Source organism: Ceratotherium simum, chromosome 6, assembly GCF_057802395.1.
Source record: "Ceratotherium simum simum isolate JZ-2026a chromosome 6, ASM5780239v1, whole genome shotgun sequence".
Lineage (NCBI taxonomy): Eukaryota > Metazoa > Chordata > Mammalia > Perissodactyla > Rhinocerotidae > Ceratotherium > Ceratotherium simum.
In genome coordinates, this window is record NC_141905.1 from 11,342,057 (window position 1) to 11,354,171 (window position 12,115).

Genomic DNA, 12,115 nt, shown 5'->3' on the forward strand with positions numbered 1-12,115 from the left:
TATTTCTCAAGAGGGTAACCTAGCCTGGGATTCAGACCAACTGGTTACACTGAGGAAACACGCTGGATGAATGTGAGTGGACTCATTTGCTTCATGTTGTTCTGTTCACGTCTATTAGACTTCAACATCTCCTGAGAAACTTAGGGGAAACGGCCATATAGAGGCCATGAGAAGCCTTGTACTGAGGAAAATCAGCCTGTAGCTATGGATATCACAGAGTTACTAAGGCAATGGGCTTGACTATAACTTTGTTAATTATGTTCTTTAACCATGTAATTCTCTGTGGATCCTACATTGACTTAGTATTTCTATGCTCTGCTTGCATTTGGGGGCCATCACAGAAACTACTCTCTGCTCAAATGGCAATGGACTGGGGTTCTAGTTGTCTCTTGTATGCAGAGAAAGATGGAGTCAAGCAAAAGGAATGTTTGTGAAGGGGTGAGCATCCACACAGCAGGAATGTCCATGGAAGGGTGCACATCTACACAGAGGGAATGTCCACGGAGGGGAGAACATCTACAGGAAATCACAACCAGAAGCATTTTAGATGCATGTGAGCCAATTTTCATATGTAATTTAGAGGTTGCATTCATAAGAACAGTTACTTTGAATCTTGACTCTTATAACTTTTTGGCTTGTGCCCTCGATTGAGTTATTTAAGAGCATGTCTTGGTTTCCAGATCTGTAAAATGGGGATAGTACCTTATTACATCATTGTTGTGACAGTTCCTGGATAATAACTTACAGTTCTTAGAAGAGTACTGGTACAGAGTAATCAATAAATCGTGGAAAGTCATAGTGGCAATAGCTAATTGAGTCTGCTCCTTAACCCTGCCTAGTGGACATTATTATTCTTGCTTCAGATATGAGGAAACAGAGGTGAGTGAGCTTAAGTAACTTTCAAGAGTAGAAAGTTGCCAAGTGGCAGAAGCAGGTCTCAAACCCAGACCTGACCCTAAACCCACGTGCTTTATTGTAGCTCATGTCTCTCAAACTTGAATATGAGCACAACAAGAGAAAAACAAATGTGTTTTAAAGTGTTTATAAAAAGTATGAAAATATTTGAGATGTTGTGAAGCACTATGCATATATGTAGGAGATAAGGCATTGCTCATAATCTCCTTATCAGCACAAGACCCTCCCCAGAGATAAAAGCACAAGCCTCACAATGGTTTGTGGTCATGCAGTTTACATATAACTCTCTATAATGCTGCCAAGTGAAGAGGTTTTCTCAGATTAGCTTGTCCTGCCCTCACTAGTACCCAGGCTAGTGTGGACAATGGATCTGTGCGTGGGTACTAGAGTGCCCAGGGAACTCGTTTTGCAGCCTCTGCTTCATCTCAAACTCCCACCCTGAAATGTTAATGCTGCTAGCACACTCACAGCCTCACTCTGCACCCTGCTGTCCCTAACAGAGCTTTGGTCTCTACCAACACCACCACACCTGCCAGCGTCCTCCCAGCTCTCTAGCGCCTGAACTCAATCCTGCATTTACTCTGAGTTACTTGATTATTCTCTCTCTTTTTTTTTTTTAATTATTTTATTGGGGTCACATAGTTTATAAACAAATGAGACTACATCAAACTAAGAAGCTTCTGCACAGCAAAGGAAACCATCAAAAAACAAAAAGACAACCCACCAACTGGGAGAAAATATTTGCAAATCATATATCTGACAAGGGGTTAATTTCCAAAATATATGAAAAAACTCATACAACTCAACAACAAAAAAACAAACAACCTGATCAATAAACGGGAAGAGGAGATGGAAAAACATTCTTCCAAAGAAGACATACAAATGGCCAATAGGCACACGAAAAGATGTTCAACATCATTAATCATCAGGGAAATGCAAATCAAAACTACAATGAGATATCACCTCACGTCCGTTAGAAAGCTGTTATTAAAAAGACAAGAAATAACAAGTGTTAGAGAGGATGTGGAGGAAAGGGAATCCTCATACATGCTACTGGGAATGCAAACTGGTGCTGCTACTATGGAAAACGCTATGGAGATTTCTCAAAAAATTAAAAATAGAAATACCATACGATCCAGCTATTGATTTTCTTTCTTACATTCCCTCTTAAAGCCAGAGCACTGCTAATGCCCTTAGTGCTCTTGGAGTCCTCCAATCCACTGGGTTTGGTCCATCTGTGGTTGGTTTGTTAATCAAAAAGTCAATTACGCAAAGAATCACAACAATGATATTTGGATATCACAAATACTTTATTTTACTTGGAAGCACACACATGAACATTTATTCACTACTCTTTTATTGTAAATCCAAAGCCTCTTAGGTTAGGGATCTGGTAGGACTTCCATAGGGTCTTTCTTACATAAATCGTATCTATACTGGATCTTCTACAAATTCCATTGTTAGTTTATTTAAAAAGGATTAAAAATTTCAAAATTGTTATGACACATGCTGCTTGTAGAATCCTAATGGAATTTTACTATTTTATTTCTCCAATAATTTACAGCTGCTCATCCACACCTAATTCACTAACGTTATTTGTTAGTGGCTCATCTTTGGCAAGTCTTTGCAAAACTTGCAATTTAATTTTCACAGAAACTACAACTCTTTTTGTACTTATATTTTTATCAATTTGCATAAGACTTACTTAAATTAAATTATTTTGATAACAAGTATAACAGTCGTAAACAGATTTGGGGAAAACGAAACAACTGACCCTTGAGATCATTCAAGTCAAGGTAGCAAAGGTGGAATGAGGGCAGCCCAGGGGGCAGCCAGCTCTGCGTGCACCTCTAGTGTGTTTGCAAACAGAGGCGATGGAGTGTGCAAGAGTCCAGCGAATCAGCAGACTGGAAGCTGGTTAAGAAGCTTCTACAGTGCATGCTGACACTTTTCTAGAATGAACTCCCCACTGGTTCACCTGACCATCTACTTTTCTGTCTCTGTCCATCCATTAGCTTATATAATATCTCCTCTGTAAAACTTTCCCTATCTCTAGATACTTCAGTTCCACCCAGAACTTTCCATTAATCACAGAACTTAAAACACCATATTGTAATTGCTTTTCCATTTTTTATCTCCACCACTAAGTTACAGCTTACTTTAGGTCAAGACCCATGTTTTATTTACTATTGTTTATCCAGAGCCCAGCACAGTGTCTGACATACAGCAAATACAAATATTTATTGAAAAAATAGATGCACATAAAATGGCCTGATCTTATGCAGCTCTAAAAAAAAACCAGAGAAATTAGACTAAGATCTCAAGGCTTGCCCTCCTTGAACTGACAACTTTAAGTCATCCTGACCTGCCCAAATACTGTTGTGTTAGTTCTGGCTGCTGTAACAAAATACCATAGACTGGGTGGCTTATAAACAGCAGGTTACTGCTCACAGTTTTGGAGACTGGAAGTCCAAGATCAGGGTGCCAGCATGTTTGGGTACCAGTGAGAGCCCTCGTCTGGATTGCAGACAGCCAACTTCTCATTGTTATCCTCATAGGGCAGAAAAGACAAGAGATCTCTCTGGGGTCTGGTTTACAAGGGCACTAATCCCATTAATGAAAGTTCCAAGCTCATAACCTAATGACCTGTCAAAGATCATCAGTTGGGGTTAGGATTTCAACATATGAATTTGGGGGGGACATAAACGTTTATTTCATTGCAACCATGTACCCTACAATAAATACAAGCAATGCTGCTTAAAGTTTCCTTCAGGACCTTCTCACTCTGATCCAGAGCTGTTTCAGTCCAGTCAGTCCTCTCTTGGCTTTGATATCCTGGCTGCATGTCCTGTTGATGACCCCAATTCCGCCCCTTTAACCTTGCTTTGGGATCTGATATCCCGAAGGATCTGGATTGAATCCATCCCTCTGGATCTTCCCATACTGATATGACATAGGCAGGATATACTGTCTGGCCTTGACCCTCAAGATTCGACCCCCGTTGTAGTGACATAGCTGATGTCAGACTAGGGGGTGGATGGTTGTAGGTAGGCTGCAGAGTTCTTCAGTTACACCATTCTTGATGATCTCAAAAAAATGCCCCCAAAGCAATTGCATATCTTATGACATCTTCCCAAATTGGGATTCCTTAACTTCGCAGAATAGCCCCTCTTGAGTCATAAACCCAAAGTCCTAGAGGACCAAAAGGAGTTTCAAAATTCCCTGTACTATGTCTACTAGAAGGTTGAGAAACTTGTTTGCTAAAATACTACTCATCTCCTGTCTTGTTATTTCTGAGTCCTCATGGTGGATCTTCAGGGCCCACTTTTAGGTCCCTACCATGATAAGTGGGCTCAACAGGTGATACAGGGATCTGATGGATCAGGTAACTATAAGGAATACATGAACCAATTTATGCAGAAATAGTTGCCTGTAGCAAATATCGAGGCCTAGGAAACCACATTTCTGTATCAACGCAGCTGTTTAAATTTGATGAACGTAAACTGCAACCTAACACCCCTCAAGTTCCCAACAGGCAGTCTTCCTTCTAATTACCCACAGTGCGTGTTACTCCTTATTCCTTAGATTAGTTACTTTTACTTTTTGTTGACCTTGGTGCAGTTCTAAATTGCTGTCTTGTAATATGGTCAGGTAAGAACATCTGGGGAATATTTTTAGTTTTTAATTGATAGTGGTTATGCAAATAGTTCTCTGTTAATACACTCAAGCCAAGATTCCTGTTCCCATTTGCATTCTGTCATACCTTACATCAGCCAAGGAACATTCTATCTGCGAAGTTTTCCCTGAGCAAGGGCGAGAGGACATAGCCTCAGGGAAGGAAGCAAGCCTGGCTAACTCTGAGTGAAGAGAAATGGCACCTGAGCTTGCTGATTCTTGCTCTTCATGCAGGGCACACGGAGGAAACATACGATCCCAAACAAAACAAAGTATGTGCGCGCACTCACACACACACACACACACACACCCTAGTACCAACAGCTTCCACAAAAGAGAGCCATGTTTTGATAAGCAGGACTGGAGAATTTCTGAACCTTTGACCAGACGCTGCCTGGTTTTTCAATCATCATCTCTTGCCCTCCCAAGACTGAGCTGTGAGAACTAAGGTTTGCTCACACCCATGGGCCCAGCCCGGCAGTATTGCAATGATCTCGGCCCTGCCACACAAGAGCAAAGGTAGAGAGATCTGAGACCTTGGGAGGGGCAGGCAGACTTGGGCCCTGAAGAACATGGAGGATTCTTTTATTTTTTCAGTTTGTTGAGATATAATTGACATACACAGAGCCCAAGGCACCACCTCGGGCCTCTCCTGGAGGTGCTGCTTGACTAGCTTGGTCAGCATTTACCAAAGGTATCCAACCATGAGATACTCTTAAAATTATAATCTATTGATAAACAGTAATAAGAGTTCACAATATAATGCTTGTCTTAAAATAAAGGAATCAAAATTTTAATATTTTGGGAGTCTATAATAGAACAAAAAACACGTCAGTTAAAATATTTTTTCATGATATATTTTTTTTGGTTGTCTTAAATAAGTATAATATTCTCTCATCACTGCTCTGAATCTTTCTCTTCCCCTTTCTGAGAGGCAGTCCACACTGGGGAAGGTCTGAGGACAGATTGGGGTGGCCCCGGTCCATCTCGTTTCCCTGCATGGCACAGAAGCCAGACCTACCTGCCCTGCTGTGAGATGGGTACCATGTGCACATCCCTAGGCCTCTGGAGAGCTTCCCTTGTGGACTCATTCTCATCCCCTCACCTTCCTGGCTCCCCTGTGTTGATATGCTAGTCCCAGCACTTGTTTTGAGGTCACAGGTACACGCTGTCTTCAGTGGGTCTTGTTCTGGTGCTGGGGAGACAGTTGGGCAGGCAAGTGCGAATCCTGAGACCCCAGGAGGGGACAGAGGCAATGACGGAGGATGCCTTCCTGGGCTTCAGCTGCCTGTTTCTTAAAGTAGTTTAAGTGAAACACACTTCACACTGTGAGAAATACTTTTTTTTAAGTATATGTTTTTAATTTTTATTTTAAGATAACTGTAGGTTCACACGCAGTTATGAGAAATAATAGAAAGAGATCTCTCTGCGACCCCCATGGTAATATCTCGCATAGCTGTAGCACAACGTCACCACCAGAAAACTGACATTGATCCAACCAGCGACCTTACTCAGATTTCACCAGTTTCACACACACTCATTTACATGTGTCTCTCTGTGTGTTTAGTTCTATGCTATTTATTGTCAATTCACATGACCACCATCAGCGTCAAGATACAGGGCAGTCCCACCACCACAAGGGTCCCTTATGTTACCTTTTACAACCATTCTCATCTTAACAAGGTGTGTGCCAGGGAGATGTGAGAGGTGCCGAGTGTGACTGCATCATGGCAAACAGTGTCAGCACATGACATTTCCTCTCCTCCCCCTGAGAGGGAGCATCATGGTGGGGAGACCAGATAGTCACCCTACCCCTCAACATCAGCCAACAATAGGGCACAGATGAGAGGCAAAACAGGTTTGTCAGCAGATCCCCCATTAGAGTCTTTGCTGTGCCACATTCTGTCCTTTGCTTGTGGGAAACTCAGGTAACTTCCCAGACTGTTTCCATGCCTCTGGAGTGGGGAGAGGGCTGCACCCCTGCCACAGAGCAGGGAGCTCTGTGGACCATATATGACCAGTGAGGTGGATGTGGGCACTCACTCTGCTGACCAAACGGGTCCCTCCAGCCAGGCTCAGGGGCATGGCCCCTCTCAGCCTTTGAGCCTCGGCCCCATCCCTCTCACGGGATATTACCAGGATTCATGGAGTACCTGGTGCCAGATTCACAGATCATTTTGCATCAATGCCTGTAGGAGAGAAGGACCAGCCAGTGGCCATTTGTTCCTGGAGGCAGATGGCTTCACACAGTTGCACCTCCACATTGACCCAGGCTTCTCCACATCACTGAGGCCAGAGACCTCAGGGAAGGAGGCGTATGGCAACAGGCTCCCAGGGTGACATGGAACATTCTCCCTGGACCTCTTGCATGTGAATTTGGGGAAACTATTGCTGGAGCCCCCAGGACCATCATGCTCCAACCCTGATGCTCAGCTAGCTCTTTGTGCCTCATAAACTTACTGTGATTGCCATAATGACATCATTGGCATATCACAGGCTTGGTGCTGCTTATAGCAGGGAAAGATGCCAGAAAAGCCGGTCCCTGGCTTCATAGGCCCTGCAAAAGTGTCAGACATTTAGTTTTCACAAATGCCTTATAAAATTTTGTCTCTAAATCCCAGGGAATATGCCAAAAAGTGGCAATGCTGCCCACAGTCCAAGACTCAGATGAGAGTTACTTTTACCTACCAACTCATGGCAGAGTTAAAAAGAATCTTTCTTCACCTGGCTAAGGCCCTTGTCAGGTCCCCAAATACTTGCTTGTGGGGTATCTAAGCCAGCCCAAGTCGCCTAATTTGGAGATGCCCATACCTGCCTCGCAATTGTGTTACAGTGTCAGGTGCCTGGTGGTGTCTTTAAAATTTTGGGAAAAAAAAATAAACTCTTTGGAGCAAGAGTTACAGTCAACTGGGGCCCAAAGTGTCTGTGGGTGAAGAGAGTACCACCTGCTAGCATCTAGGCAGTGACAACCACCTCTTACCTCTGTCATGAGATCCCAGAAGGCTTCCTTAGTTTCGGTTTTGTTTTCTTCTCACTCTCTGCCAGCTCATGGCCTCTCAGAACCTCTGAGTATTGTATTCTGGTTGCCAGGCATATCAACGACCTTCCAACCCCCAAACTGCAGCGTGATTTGTTACCACCTGACTCTGCGGGATGATGGCAGAGCAGAGCTCTCTTGTTGCAGCTGTGGATGTACAGTCGCGCTGGTAGGCTATAGGGAGGGCCGGGTTTCTTTCTCCTGTTATTTGTTGTGAGGTAAGCTGTCACCGTGCAAGGCACATACTCCACATAGGTGCTGAGACTGCTCTCTTCTTTCTTCTGGACCCAAAAGCAAAGCTCTTTCCCTTGTCAGCTCTTCAGGTGTGATCAACTTTGCTAGATTATCTTGGTTAGATTTCTGTTCACTTGCATGTTTGCATATGGATGTGGGACTAAGTTATAGTTAGTGCTGACCCCCTGTCCAATCTCTCTGTAATCCACATTCCTCCAGAATTCCATTGTCCAATATGCCACGTGTGACTACAAATATTTAAATTTAAATTAGTTAAAAACATATAAAATTAGCAATTCAGTCACACTACACAAATTTCAAGTGTTTGATAGCCACATGTGGCTTAGTGGCTACCATACTGGATACTGCAGATTTAGGACATTTCGTCACTGCAGAAAGTTCCTTTGAACAGCCCTGTGCTATGAAGTTCTAAATAAAGAGAAAGTATGACCTGAACCGTTTTCATTTGAGATCTGCAAAGGAAGAGTTTTGTGCCTCTTGGCTCTGAGTCCTGCGTTTTCTGTTGGCGCCTTCGTTAGGAGTTTTCACTAATGTCTGAGGGCCTAGGCTGTGTTGCTTACGGTGGCCCGCGTCCCGCACACAGGTCCCTCGGATGTTGCTACAATCGCAGAGGCCTGCGTTTGCTCCTCCAGAGCTGCTGGCTCGGGTTTTCTGGAGTGGGACCCAGGAATCTGCCTGTTTAAAGGGAGCATTGGGTTAGAAAGAGGCCAGCAGTCGGCCCAGCTCCTGAGTCAACATTTGGCAACACAACCCCAGGAAGAGAAAATTCAGAACAGAGAAGGGTGGTTGCCACCCACGCATCCAGCCAGAAAAATTCAAGTCCAAATACAAAGCTATCATTTCCCCTAGAAAAAATATTCCTAAATGTTGCTGTTCAGCAGAGAACACCCTAAGCATCCCACCCCGGGCCTGACGGTTCAGGCCCCTGAAATGTTGGCAGCTGGGCCCTGGGGCCCCAAGAACACCTCGGCTTCCCTCCCGCTAGTCCTCCCCTCGATCCTGGGCTTGCAGCCCCTTTCTGTGGCCGAGGCCCATGTTTGCCTGCTCCCTCTGACCTCATCATGGTGACAGCATGATCTGAGCAGCTGCTGGCCTTTGCGCTGGAACCCAGGGAACATCTTTGGCTCCATGCTCTGCAAGCCCATCTCTTCCCTCTCACCCCCTCCTGAGCCCAGGCCTTGGGCCAGCCCTGCTCCTTTTCCCAGAAAAGAGTCCCGACAGCTGACACCATCTCCTGGTCCATCATCTTGAAACTCGCTCTCCTCTCTGACTCCTCGCTCTTCCTCAGCTCCCATCTAGTACAGATCCTAGTTTATCTATGAGCACTGAGAAGACAGTAGGGGCCAGGTTCTGTCCTAAGCTATTTCCACATGCTACCTCAATCTTCACAGCATCCCAAAGAGGCAAGATCAGACATTATCCACATTTTGCAGATAAGGAAACTGAGGCACAGAGAGGTTAAGCAAATTACCCCCAAATTACACAGCTAGTTGACGGTGGAGCCAGGGTTCAAACTCAGCGACTTTAACTTTGGCCCAAAATAATTTGGGCCAATAATTTTAACCAACTGTATTATGGTCTTTTAATGGTTACCAATTACTTCCGCTTTTTATTCAAAGTTACATCTAAAATACACACCTTTTCTCTTTCTCCCAGTGACAACATCTTAGCCTGTGAGTCAGAGTCTTAAGAGAAAAATAAGTGAGAGAGAGGATTTTATTGCCCTCCAATTGCACGTCCTTTTAATTCTCCCCAACTCAGGGCATGGGCCTGGGGGCAGCCCTTTGGGGAAGAGGTATGACGTCCAGACGGAATTCAGGGCAAGATTCCAAGTTAGCAGCCTGATGGCTCCCTGGGTGTGCCTACTTGGCTCAGAAGCAAACAGAAGCGTGGTCTGGTTGGAAGTTTCTCACCTTCTGCCAGAGAGCTCTGGCCAGGACTCTCAGGCATGCCCCAGGCCCAGCGGGGACCAGGCCGAGGCGCAGCACAGCTCAGATGTGTGCTCATAAGAGACCGAGTGAGGAGAACTCTGCTGACTTACCTGCTGACCAACAAGCCTGCTCCTGCTGCACTTCTCGCAGGGCACAGAGTGACGCTTGAGAGGGAGACATGGCCAACTCGGGAACCAGCACGTCCAACAGCCCCAGGAGGTGCTCAGGTTGAGGTATCCACAGGAAGAGCTGCCTAGTTCAGAGGCAGGTTGATGGAACAGAGACACTTTCTCAAAGGAGTGGGCTATATGGAGCAGAGAAGCCTCGAAAGCCTGGGCTACAGAGGGCCTGACGGTGGGATGACCCTAGAGGAGAGGACAGAGGTCAATAGGGTTGGGATTTGGGTCTCTCCAATCCCGCCTAAGCTGTCTGTGTACCGTGGGAGGAAAGTTCTAAGAGGCTGATGTGATTCCAGCTGAGAAATACAGGCTGGCCTCACAAAATCCGACGCTGAAAGAAAGTGGGGTGCAGTGGGGTGCCTCAGAGCAGGGCTCAGGTCTCCCCAGTGGGCCTCTGTTGGCTGGTCTCCCTCTCTCTGGGTGCTGGGAGGCTGAGCCCCATTCCGTTGCAGAGATGTGGGAAGGGACAACATGGTTTTGTCTCTCAGCTATTGCTATTCAGTCCCTTGGGCAAGTGACTCTGACTCAGAACCTCCGTCTTCTCACCCACATGACGGGGGTGCAGTGTCTACACCCTGTCTCTCTCAGCACTCCATTTCTGTCCTGGGGATCAGATGAGCATGTGGATGAAGAAGCGCCTGGTGGCGAGGCCAGGAGCGTGTGCATCTCACTGCTCTCCTATGAGGGTGGGAAAACACGACCCAGGCTGCAGGGATCAGAAGATTTCAGAGCCCTCTTCACTCAGGCCCTGGGGCCCAGGCAGGTTTCCATCAGGCGAGGTAAGTAATTGAGCTCAGGTTAGATTAAATCCAGACAAATCCAGTGTTTAGTGCCAATTACTCACTGCCAGCAGGGGCGGGTGAGGGGTCTGCACTGTGTCATGCCGAGCCTTCTGGCGACTGACTGCTCCTTCGAGCTCAAGGTGAATTGACCTGAAATAATAAGAGTTGTGGCCCCAGCTTTGTTTCACCTGGAGCTGGCAGTTTGCTTGGTTCTGCTGCTGCTCAGGCGGACAGCTTCTCCTCGCACTGTGACAACCAGGACAGGGCACTAAGGACCCTCTGTGCCAGCTCTGTCCAGGCTGGGCTGGCTGCAATTCCCATGGGTGACATGGAGGGGAGGAACTGAAGCCCACCTCTGCCCTTTTCACTCATCAGAGCATAAGGCACAGGCTGTCTGCCCCCTGTGGACCCTCGGGTTTCCCCATCACCACATGGAGGGGTGCAGCTTGTGAGGGCAGCCGGGCAATCAGGAAAAAGAGATTTTGTGGTTTGTCATTTAGTGCTGAGTTTACAGCTTGGGAGGAAAACAATCCAGATTTAAGAGCATCGCTTCCCACCGTGAAATGGCTTAAATCAAGCCATGGCTCCAAGCCAGGGTCTGGGAAGCCCCAGATGCACTCTCTTCAGGGCTCCCAGGAGCTCTGCCTTCACATGCCCCAGCTCTCTCCCAAAGCTGGGATGCACAAGCAGGGAGAAGGCCAGAGAGAGAAAAGCGAGGGCTCTGGAGGAAGGGCATGAGGGTGGTGGCCTGGTACTCAGAGTAGAACAAAGTATTAGCCCAAACCAAAGAAAACTTTGAGGAAAGCCTTGGAATGAACCAGGAAGCAACAGGGCCCTGGGAAACAGGACTGGCGGTTTGGCAATGTGGCTTTTCACCCCCTGCAGAGAGGGAAGGGATCCAGTGGTGAGCACAGTGTAACTGAGAGTCTCTGGCTGGTGTGACAAAGGCCCAGTTCAGTGCTCTGCCTTTGAGAATAGAGAGGGGAAGAAAGCAATTTTGCTGGGATTTTTCGTCTCATTTTTTTTCTTTTTTTCTTTTTTTTTTTTTTTTTGGTGAGGAAGATTGGCCCCAAGCTAACATCTGTTGCCAATCTTCGTCTTTTTGCTTGAGGAAGATTGTCCCTGAGCTAACATCTATGCCAATATTCCTCTATTTTGTATGTGGGATGGCACCACAGCATGGCTTGATGAGCAGTGTGTAGGTCCGTGCTGGGGATCTGAACCTGTGAACCCCGGGCTGCCAAGGCACTTACCCACTTGTATGTATGAACTTACCCACTGTGCCATGGGGCTGGCCCCTCTTCTCATTGTTCAATGCAACATTTTCTTACTGTTATTAAT